The sequence below is a fragment of the Oncorhynchus gorbuscha genome, linkage group LG11 (assembly GCF_021184085.1).
Source record: "Oncorhynchus gorbuscha isolate QuinsamMale2020 ecotype Even-year linkage group LG11, OgorEven_v1.0, whole genome shotgun sequence".
In the NCBI taxonomy this organism is placed as follows: Eukaryota; Metazoa; Chordata; class Actinopteri; order Salmoniformes; family Salmonidae; genus Oncorhynchus; species Oncorhynchus gorbuscha.
In genome coordinates, this window is record NC_060183.1 from 63,150,966 (window position 1) to 63,159,973 (window position 9,008).

General features: G+C 48.0%; 1 protein-coding gene across 2 annotated transcripts in view; it reads right to left on the reverse strand.

Annotated features, from left to right (window-relative positions):
- Positions 1 to 1,560, reverse strand: part of lhfpl2a (LHFPL tetraspan subfamily member 2a) — a 70,475-nt gene extending 68,915 nt beyond the window's left edge. For both annotated transcript variants that reach the window (XM_046370436.1, XM_046370434.1), the window contains exon 1: positions 1,300 to 1,560. The gene's annotated coding sequence lies outside the window, so the exon portion shown is untranslated. The remainder of the gene's footprint in view (positions 1 to 1,299) is intronic.
- Positions 1,561 to 9,008: the final 7,448 nt, after the last annotated feature.

The window sequence follows — 9,008 nt, forward strand, 5'->3', positions numbered from 1 at the left end:
AACACCAGGACTAGAACTGTTCTCTTAGGTGAATGGCTACCTAATCCTACTGATTACCTACTGACCGTTGCTATACAGTACACACTCCATCAATGGCTTGAGCTTTGGGACAAGAACAAGCATTCTCATTCAACACATTGCCACATCCATTATCCATACAAATCAGTATTTCACTGCGGCATTTCAGTTTGGATTCTTTAGACAATTCTATTGGCTGCCAACTCCCCATGCAGAGTTATGGGCTGGCTAACAAAGGAAAGGGGAGGGGGTCAGGCTGGCCTATAAATGAGATCTCATATATGGGATGTTTTTTTTTTAATGTGACACAATCTCTATATCCTGACTATTATAAGGTTGACAATAGAGGGGTCCAAAAGCTTCACCTTAGTTGGTAATCTAATATTTCTACCCCCCAGGGCTCTCGCACACTAAGGTTTACACAAGTGTGTACGAGCACACACACAGGTGGAATCGGTTTTCAGGTTGCTGGTTTGAAGTGGGGGAAGGGGGAGTAAGGTCAGAAACTTCCATTTCATGAGCCCCTCTAGGAAAGATATTTAGACTTCCTGTTTGTCATGAGCTAGTCATTCCGTTTGACCAGTCAACAGTCTAAATGCAGGTTTAGATATTCAAAATCACAGTTTAGGGAGTTGCCTCTGGACCATTTTGAGATCCGCCAAAACTGTCCATTCACTAGGTCAGAGAGAAAAACAGCTACATCTGCCTCAGTCACAAGCACGTCTGCTTTGTTTACATTATGAGTTCACTGTTAGTTGTATATAAATAGGCTAATGTGTTTTGTTCATGAAATGTCATTCATTGTGAAGGCAATTGACTTTCCTTTGTGTCATATTACTGATGTGTCAATAATTAATTTGACAGTTCATTTGACAGGAGAGAAGCTCTGCTAAAATAACTATTATACATAGACCTATTACTAACATTAATAACGTGATAACGACAACAGCTGATTGTATTCGTGTCAGAAAAAAATAATGGAAAAGTATGCTAGAATGTGCAACGTTGCCTGGCAAACTATTCGTCATTCTGGTCGGCTTTCCTGCCACGAGTTTCCCCTTCAGCGACTGGGGAAAACGCCGAACCAGCAGCTCTCAGACAAATGAAAGTAATTAGGCCTACATTTACAATGAAATTAACATAGCTCAAAAGTAGGCTGAGCGTTGTTGGAAATTTGAAAAGTGGGAAACGAAGTGAATAGGAAATCTGTGTAGAGATATAAGGGGAAGAATGAACGAAAAGCGTATTGAAATGCAGAATAAATCCTTCCCCTTTACTTACGAATAGGTTTTCCAAGTTGTGCAAAACGTCCGGCGTTCAATATGCTCGCTTTCCAATAAAAAATCCAACTAGCCTAAAGATTTTTTTGAAAACCGCTGTCTTTGGGTTAGAAGTTTTCCTTTTGAATAACGCCGGTGTGTTTCTTCTACCCACACGACTCCTTGGTCCAAGTGTCTTCCTCCCCCACGCTCTCTGTGACCACGGATAACAGAGCTGCGAGCCTTTTTCTCCAGACCAGCATGCCTACATTTGGGAGCTAGTGACGTTATCCTCCTGTTAGCATTTAATGTCTCTCTCTCTCTCTCTCTCTCTCTCTCTCTCTCTCTCTCTCTCTCTCTCTCTCTCTCTCTCTCTCTCTCTCTCCCCTCTCTCTCAATTAAATTAAATTAAAATGGCCAAAGCAAATTGCTCTATCTCAGCCCTGTATTATCTGCCCTACCTCCCCTATATTTGCCATAGAGCCCCTATATCTGCCCTACATGCCCTATATCTGTTCTATATGCCCTATATCTGTACTACAAAATTAAATCTAGAATCGGCTTCCTATTTCACAAACAAAGCATCCTTCACTCATGCTGCCAAACATACACGTGTAAAACTGACTATCCTACCGATCCTTGACTTCGGAGATGTAATTTATAAAATAGCCTCCAACACTCTACTCAGCGAATTGGATGCAGTCTATCACAGTGCCATCCGTTTTGTCACCAAAGCCCCATATACTACCCACCACTGCGACCTGTATGCCCTCGTTGGCTGGCCCTCGCTTCATATTCATCGTCAAACCCACTGGCTCCAGGTCATCTAGAAGTCTTTGCTAGGTAAAGCCCCGCCTTATATCAGCTCACTGGTCACCATAGCAGCACCCACCCATAGCACCGCCACAGCAGGTATATTTCACTGGTCACCCCAAAGCCAATTCCTAGTTTGGCCGCCTTTCCTTACAATTCTCTGCTGCCAATGACTGGAACGAATTGCAAAAATCACTGAAGCTGGACTCATATCACCCTCACTAAGCATCAGCTATCAGAGCAGATTACAGATCAGCCCATTTGTAAATAGCCCACCAACTACCTCATCCCCATATTGTTATTTATTTTATTAATATTTTTTGTTGTTACTCCTTTGCACCCCAGTATCTCTACTTGCACATTCATCTTCTGCACATCTATCACTCCAGTGTTTATTTGCTAAATTGTAATTATTTCACCACTACGGCCTATTTATTGCCTTACCTCCCTCATCTTTTGCACACACTGTATATAGACTTTTATTTTGTGTTATTGACTGTACGTTTGTTTATTCCATGTGTAACCTTGTGTTGTTGTTTGTGTTACACTGCTTTGCTTTATCTTGGCCAGGTTGCAGTTGTAAATGAGAACTTGTTCTCAACTGGCTTACCTGGTTGAATAAAGGTGAAATAAATTAAACAAAAAACATTCCCTATATCTGCCCTACATGCCCTAGATCTGTCCAACTTGCCCTATATCTGCTCTACATGCCCTATATCTGCCCTACATGCCCTATATCTGCCCTACATGCCCTAGATCTGTCCAACATGTGTCATGCAGGTGAAAGAGGACCCAAACGCGACTTAACAGAAACAGAGTTTATTAATGTTCAAAACGGAATAACAGAAATCCTCTAGATTGTAGAGGGGAAAAGCAACTGGAGAAGCGGCCACAGACTGCAGGTCGCTTCGGGTAGGCGCAGGCCGTAGTCGACTGAGACACCTGCTCACACGCAGCGTCTGATGAAGGCACAAAACACGACAGGACAGGGTGATACACAATCACGGCAAAAACACGACAGGACAGGGCGAAACGCAATCACAGCATGGTGAATACAATACGAGGAACCGACGGCACAGGAACGGATCACAAAGGAATAAATAGGGACTCTAATCAGGGGAAAGGATCGGGAACAGGTGTGGGAAGACTAAATGATGATTAGGGGAATAGGAACAGCTGGGAGCAGGAACGGAACGACAGAGAGAAGAGAGAGCGAGAGAGTGAGAGAGGGAGGGGGAGAGAGAGGGATAGAACCAAACAAGACCAGCAGAGGGAAACGAATAGCATGGGGAGCACAGGGACAAGACATGACAATAAATGACAAACATGACAGTACCCCCCCACTCACCGAGCGCCTCCTGGCGCACTCGAGGAGGAATCCTGGCGGCAACGGAGGAAATCATCGATGAGCGAACGGTCCAGCACGTCCCGAGACGGAACCCAACTCCTCTCCTCAGGACCGTAACCCTCCCAATCCACTAGGTATTGGTGACCCCGTCCCCGAGAACGCATGTCCATAATCTTATGTACCTTGTAAATAGGTGCGCTCTCGACAAGGACGGGAGGGGGAGGGAAGACGAACGGGGGTGCGAAGAAAGGGCTTAACACAGGAGACATGGAAGACAGGATGGACGCGACGAAGATGTCGCGGAAGAAGCAGTCGCACAGCGACAGGATTGACGACCTGGGAGACACGGAACGGACCAATGAACCGCGGAGTCAACTTACGAGAAGCTGTCGTAAGAGGAAGGTTGCGAGTGGAAAGCCACACTCTCTGGCCGCAACAATACCTTGGACTCTTAATCCTGCGTTTATTGGCGGCTCTCACCGTCTGTGCCCTGTAACGGCAAAGTGCAGACCTCACCCTCCTCCAGGTGCGCTCACAACGTTGGACAAACGCTTGAGCGGAGGGAACGCTGGACTCGGCAAGCTGGGATGAGAACAGAGGAGGCTGGTAATCCAGACTACTCTGAAACGGAGATAACCCGGTAGCAGACGAAGGAAGCGAATTGTGAGCGTATTCTGCCCAGGGGAGCTGTTCTGCCCAAGACGCAGGGTTTCTGAAAGAAAGGCTGCGTAGTATGCGACCAATCGTCTGATTGGCCCTCTCTGCTTGACCGTTAGACTGGGGATGAAACCCGGAAGAGAGACTGACGGACGCACCAATCAAACGACAGAACTCCCTCCAAAACTGTGACGTGAATTGCGGGCCTCTGTCTGAAACGGCGTCTAACGGGAGGCCATGAATTCTGAATACATTCTCAATAATGATTTGTGCCGTCTCCTTAGCGGAAGGAAGTTTAGCGAGGGGAATGAAATGTGCCGCCTTAGAGAACCTATCGACAACCGTCAGAATCACAGTCTTCCCCGCAGACAAAGGCAGACCGGTAATGAAGTCTAAGGCAATGTGAGACCATGGTCGAGAAGGAATGGGGAGCGGTCTGAGACGACCGGCAGGAGGAGAGTTACCCGACTTAGTCTGCGCGCAGTCCGAACAAGCAGCCACGAAACGGCGCGTGTCACGCTCCTGAGTCGGCCACCAAAAGCGCTGGCGAATAGACGCAAGAGTGCCTCGAACACCGGGATGACCAGCTAACTTGGCAGAGTGAGCCCACTGAAGAACAGCCAGACGAGTGGAAACAGGAACGAAAAGGAGGTTACTAGGACAAGCGCGCGGCGACGCAGTGTGCGTGAGTGCTTGCTTAACCTGTCTTTCAATTCCCCAGACTGTTAACCCGACAACACGCCCATAAGGAAGAATCCCCTCGGGATCAGTAGAAGCCACAGAAGAACTAAACAGACGGGATAAGGCATCAGGCTTGGTGTTCTTGCTACCCGGACGGTAAGAAATCACAAACTCGAAACGAGCGAAAAACAACGCCCAACGAGCTTGACGGGCATTAAGTCGTTTGGCAGAACGGATGTACTCAAGGTTCTTATGGTCTGTCCAAACGACAAAAGGAACGGTCGCCCCTCCAACCACTGTCGCCATTCGCCTAGGGCTAAGCGGATGGCGAGCAGTTCACGGTTACCCACATCATAGTTGCGCTCAGATGGCGACAGGCGATGAGAAAAATAAGCGCAAGGATGAACCTTATCGTCAGACTGGAAGCGCTGGGATAGGATGGCTCCCACGCCTACCTCTGAAGCGTCAACCTCGACAATGAATTGTCTAGTGACGTCAGGAGTAACGAGGATAGGAGCGGACGTAAAACGTTCTTTTAGAAGATCAAAAGCTCCCTGGGCGGAACCGGACCACTTAAAACACGTCTTAACAGAAGTAAGAGCTGTGAGAGGGCAGCAACTTGACCGAAATTACGAATGAAACGCCGATAGAAATTAGCGAAACCTAAAAAAGCGCTGCAACTCGACACGTGACCTTGGAACGGGCCAATCACTGACAGCTTGGACCTTAGCGGAATCCATCTGAATGCCTTCAGCGGAAATAACGGAACCGAGAAAAGTAACGGAGGAGACATGAAAAGAGCACTTCTCAGCCTTTACGTAGAGACAATTCTCTAAAAGGCGCTGTAGAACACGTCGAACGTGCTGAACATGAATCTCGAGTGACGGAGAAAAAATCAGGATATCGTCAAGATAGACAAAAACAAAAATGTTCAGCATGTCTCTCAGAACATCATTAACTAATGCCTGAAAAACAGCTGGCGCATTGGCGAGACCGAACGGCAGAACCCGGTACTCAAAATGCCCTAACGGAGTGTTAAACGCCGTTTTCCACTCGTCCCCCTCTCTGATGCGCACGAGATGGTAAGCGTTACGAAGGTCCAACTTAGTAAAGCACCTGGCTCCCTGCAGAATCTCGAAGGCTGATGACATAAGGGGAAGCGGATAACGATTCTTAACCGTTATGTCATTCAGCCCTCGATAATCCACGCAGGGGCGCAGAGTACCGTCCTTCTTTTTAACAAAAAGAACCCCGCCCCGGCCGGAGAAGAAGAAGGCACAACGGTACCGGCGTCAAGAGACACAGACAAATAATCCTCGAGAGCCTTACGTTCGGGAGCCGACAGAGAGTATAGTCTACCTCGAGGAGGAGTGGTCCCCGGAAGGAGATCAATACTACAATCATACGACCGGTGAGGAGGAAGGGAGTTGGCTCGGGACCGACTGAAGACCGTGCGCAGATCATGATATTCCTCCGGCACTCCTGTCAAATCGCCAGGTTCCTCCTGAGAAGTAGGAACAGAAGAAACGGGAGGGATGGCAGACATTAAACACTTCACATGACAAGAAACGTTCCAGGATAGGATAGAATTACTAGACCAATTAATAGAAGGATTATGACATACTAGCCAGGGATGACCCAAAACAACAGGTGTAAACGGTGAATGGAAAATCAAAAAGAAATAGTCTCACTGTGGTTACCAGATACTGTGAGAGTTAACGGTAGTGTCTCAAATTTGATACAGGGAAGATGACTACCATCTAAGGCAAACATGGGCGTAGGCCTGTCTAACGGTCTGAAAGGAATGTTATGTTTCCGAACCCATGCTTCGTCCATGAAACAACCCTCAGCCCCAGAGTCAATCAAAGCACTGCATGTAGCACCCGAACCGGTCCAGCGTAGATGGACCGACATAGTAGTACAAGATCTAGATGAAGGGACCTGAGTAGTAGCGCTCACCAGTAGCCCTCCGCTTACTGATGGACTCTGGCCTCTTACTGGACATGAATTAACAAAATGTCCAGCAACTCCGCAATAGAGGCACAGGCGGTTGGTGATCCTCCGTTCCCTCTCCTTATTCGAGATGCGAATCCCTCCCAGCTGCATGGGCTCAGTCTCAAAGCCAGAGGAGGGAGATGGTTGCGATGCGGAGCAGGGAAACACCGTTGATGCGAGCTCTCTTCCACGAGCCCGGTGACGAAGATCTACCCGTCGTTCTATGCGGATGGCGAGAGCAATCAAAGAATCCACATCTGATGGAACCTCCCGGGAGAGAATCTCATCCTTAACCACTGCGTGGAGTCCCTCCAGAAAACGAGCGAGCAGCGCCGGCTCGTTCCACTCACTAGAGGCAGCAAGAGTGCGAAACTCAATGGAATAATCCGTTATGGACCGTTCACCTTGGCATAAGGAAGCCAGGGCCCTAGAAGCCTCCCCACCAAAAACTGAACGGTCAAAAACCCGAATCATCTCCTCTTTAAAGTTCTGGAATCTGTTAGAGCAATCAGCCCTTGCCTCCCAGATAGCTGTGCCCCATTCTCGAGCCCGGCCAGTAAGGAGTGAAATGACGTAAGCAACCCGAGCTCTCTCTCTAGAGTATGTGTGGGGTTGGAGAGAGAACACAATCTCACACTGCGTGAGAAAGGAGCGGCACTCAGTGGGCTGCCCGGAGTAGCAAGGTGGGTTATTAACCCTGGGTTCTGGAGGCTCGGCAGGCCAGGGAGTAACAGGTGGCACGAGACGTAGACTCTGGAACTGTCCAGAGAGGTCGGAAACCTGAGCGGCCAGGTTCTCCACGGCATGGCGAGCAGCAGACAATTCCTGCTCGTGTCTGCCGAGCATGGCTCCTTGGATCTCGACGGCAGTGTAACGAGCGTCTGAAGTCGCTGGGTCCATTCTTTGGTCGGTTCCTTCTGTCATGCAGGTGAAAGAGGACCCAAACGCGACTTAACAGAAACAGAGTTTATTAATGTTCAAAACGGAATAACAGAAATCCTCTAGATTGTAGAGGGGAAAAGCAACTGGAGAAGCGGCCACAGACTGCAGGTCGCTTCGGGTAGGCGCAGGCCGTAGTCGACTGAGACACCTGCTCACACGCAGCGTCTGATGAAGGCACAAAACACGACAGGACAGGGTGATACACAATCACGGCAAAAACACGACAGGACAGGGCGAAACGCAATCACAGCATGGTGAATACAATACGAGGAACCGACGGCACAGGAACGGATCACAAAGGAATAAATAGGGACTCTAATCAGGGGAAAGGATCGGGAACAGGTGTGGGAAGACTAAATGATGATTAGGGGAATAGGAACAGCTGGGAGCAGGAACGGAACGACAGAGAGAAGAGAGAGCGAGAGAGTGAGAGAGGGAGGGGGGAGAGAGAGGGATAGAACCAAACAAGACCAGCAGAGGGAAACGAATAGCATGGGGAGCACAGGGACAAGACATGACAATAAATGACAAACATGACAACATGCCCTATATCTGCCCTGCATGCCCTATATCTGTCATACATGCCTTATATCTGCCCTACATTGTTTAGACAAGACAGAGGATTTAGATTAGAGGAAGCAAAATACCCAAGACCCGGTCAAGGACCGGAGCAGATCCGGATCCCAAATTCAAAATCATGTCAGGAGTCTGGGTCGGGACTAATATGATTGTCACGGGTCTCAGTTATGTGTAATTGCAGGGGCGCAACTTTCACTGGGGATGGGGGGACATGTCCCCCCCACATTCTGAAATTGTATTTTTGTCCCCCACAGTTTTATCATTGGAATCTGATTCAAAACGGGGCAACGGTGTGCTTAAGGACCATGCGACGCCTCCGAGAGGCCGAGTAGGCTGTTTGGAATGTTTATCCGATTGGATAAAAACGGAAAAAATTTATAATAATTATGTCCCACCCACTCCTAAAACCCAAAGTTGCATCCCTGTGTAATTCTAACCGACTTGTCCGGAATGGCCCATATAGATCCGAATGCCACTGCGCAGTAGAAAGAGAGACATTTTATTATTACTGCGTTTGTTCTTGCTTTTCACAAGAGTGAAGCGTGGCGGGTGTATTTTTAATTTATTTTTATTTTACCTTTATTTTACTAGGCAAGTCAGTTAAGAACAAATTCTTATTTTCAATGACAGCCTAGGAACAGTGGGTTAACTGCCTGTTCAGGGGCAGAACAACAGATTTTGTACCTTGTCAGCTCGGGGATTTGAACTTGCAACCT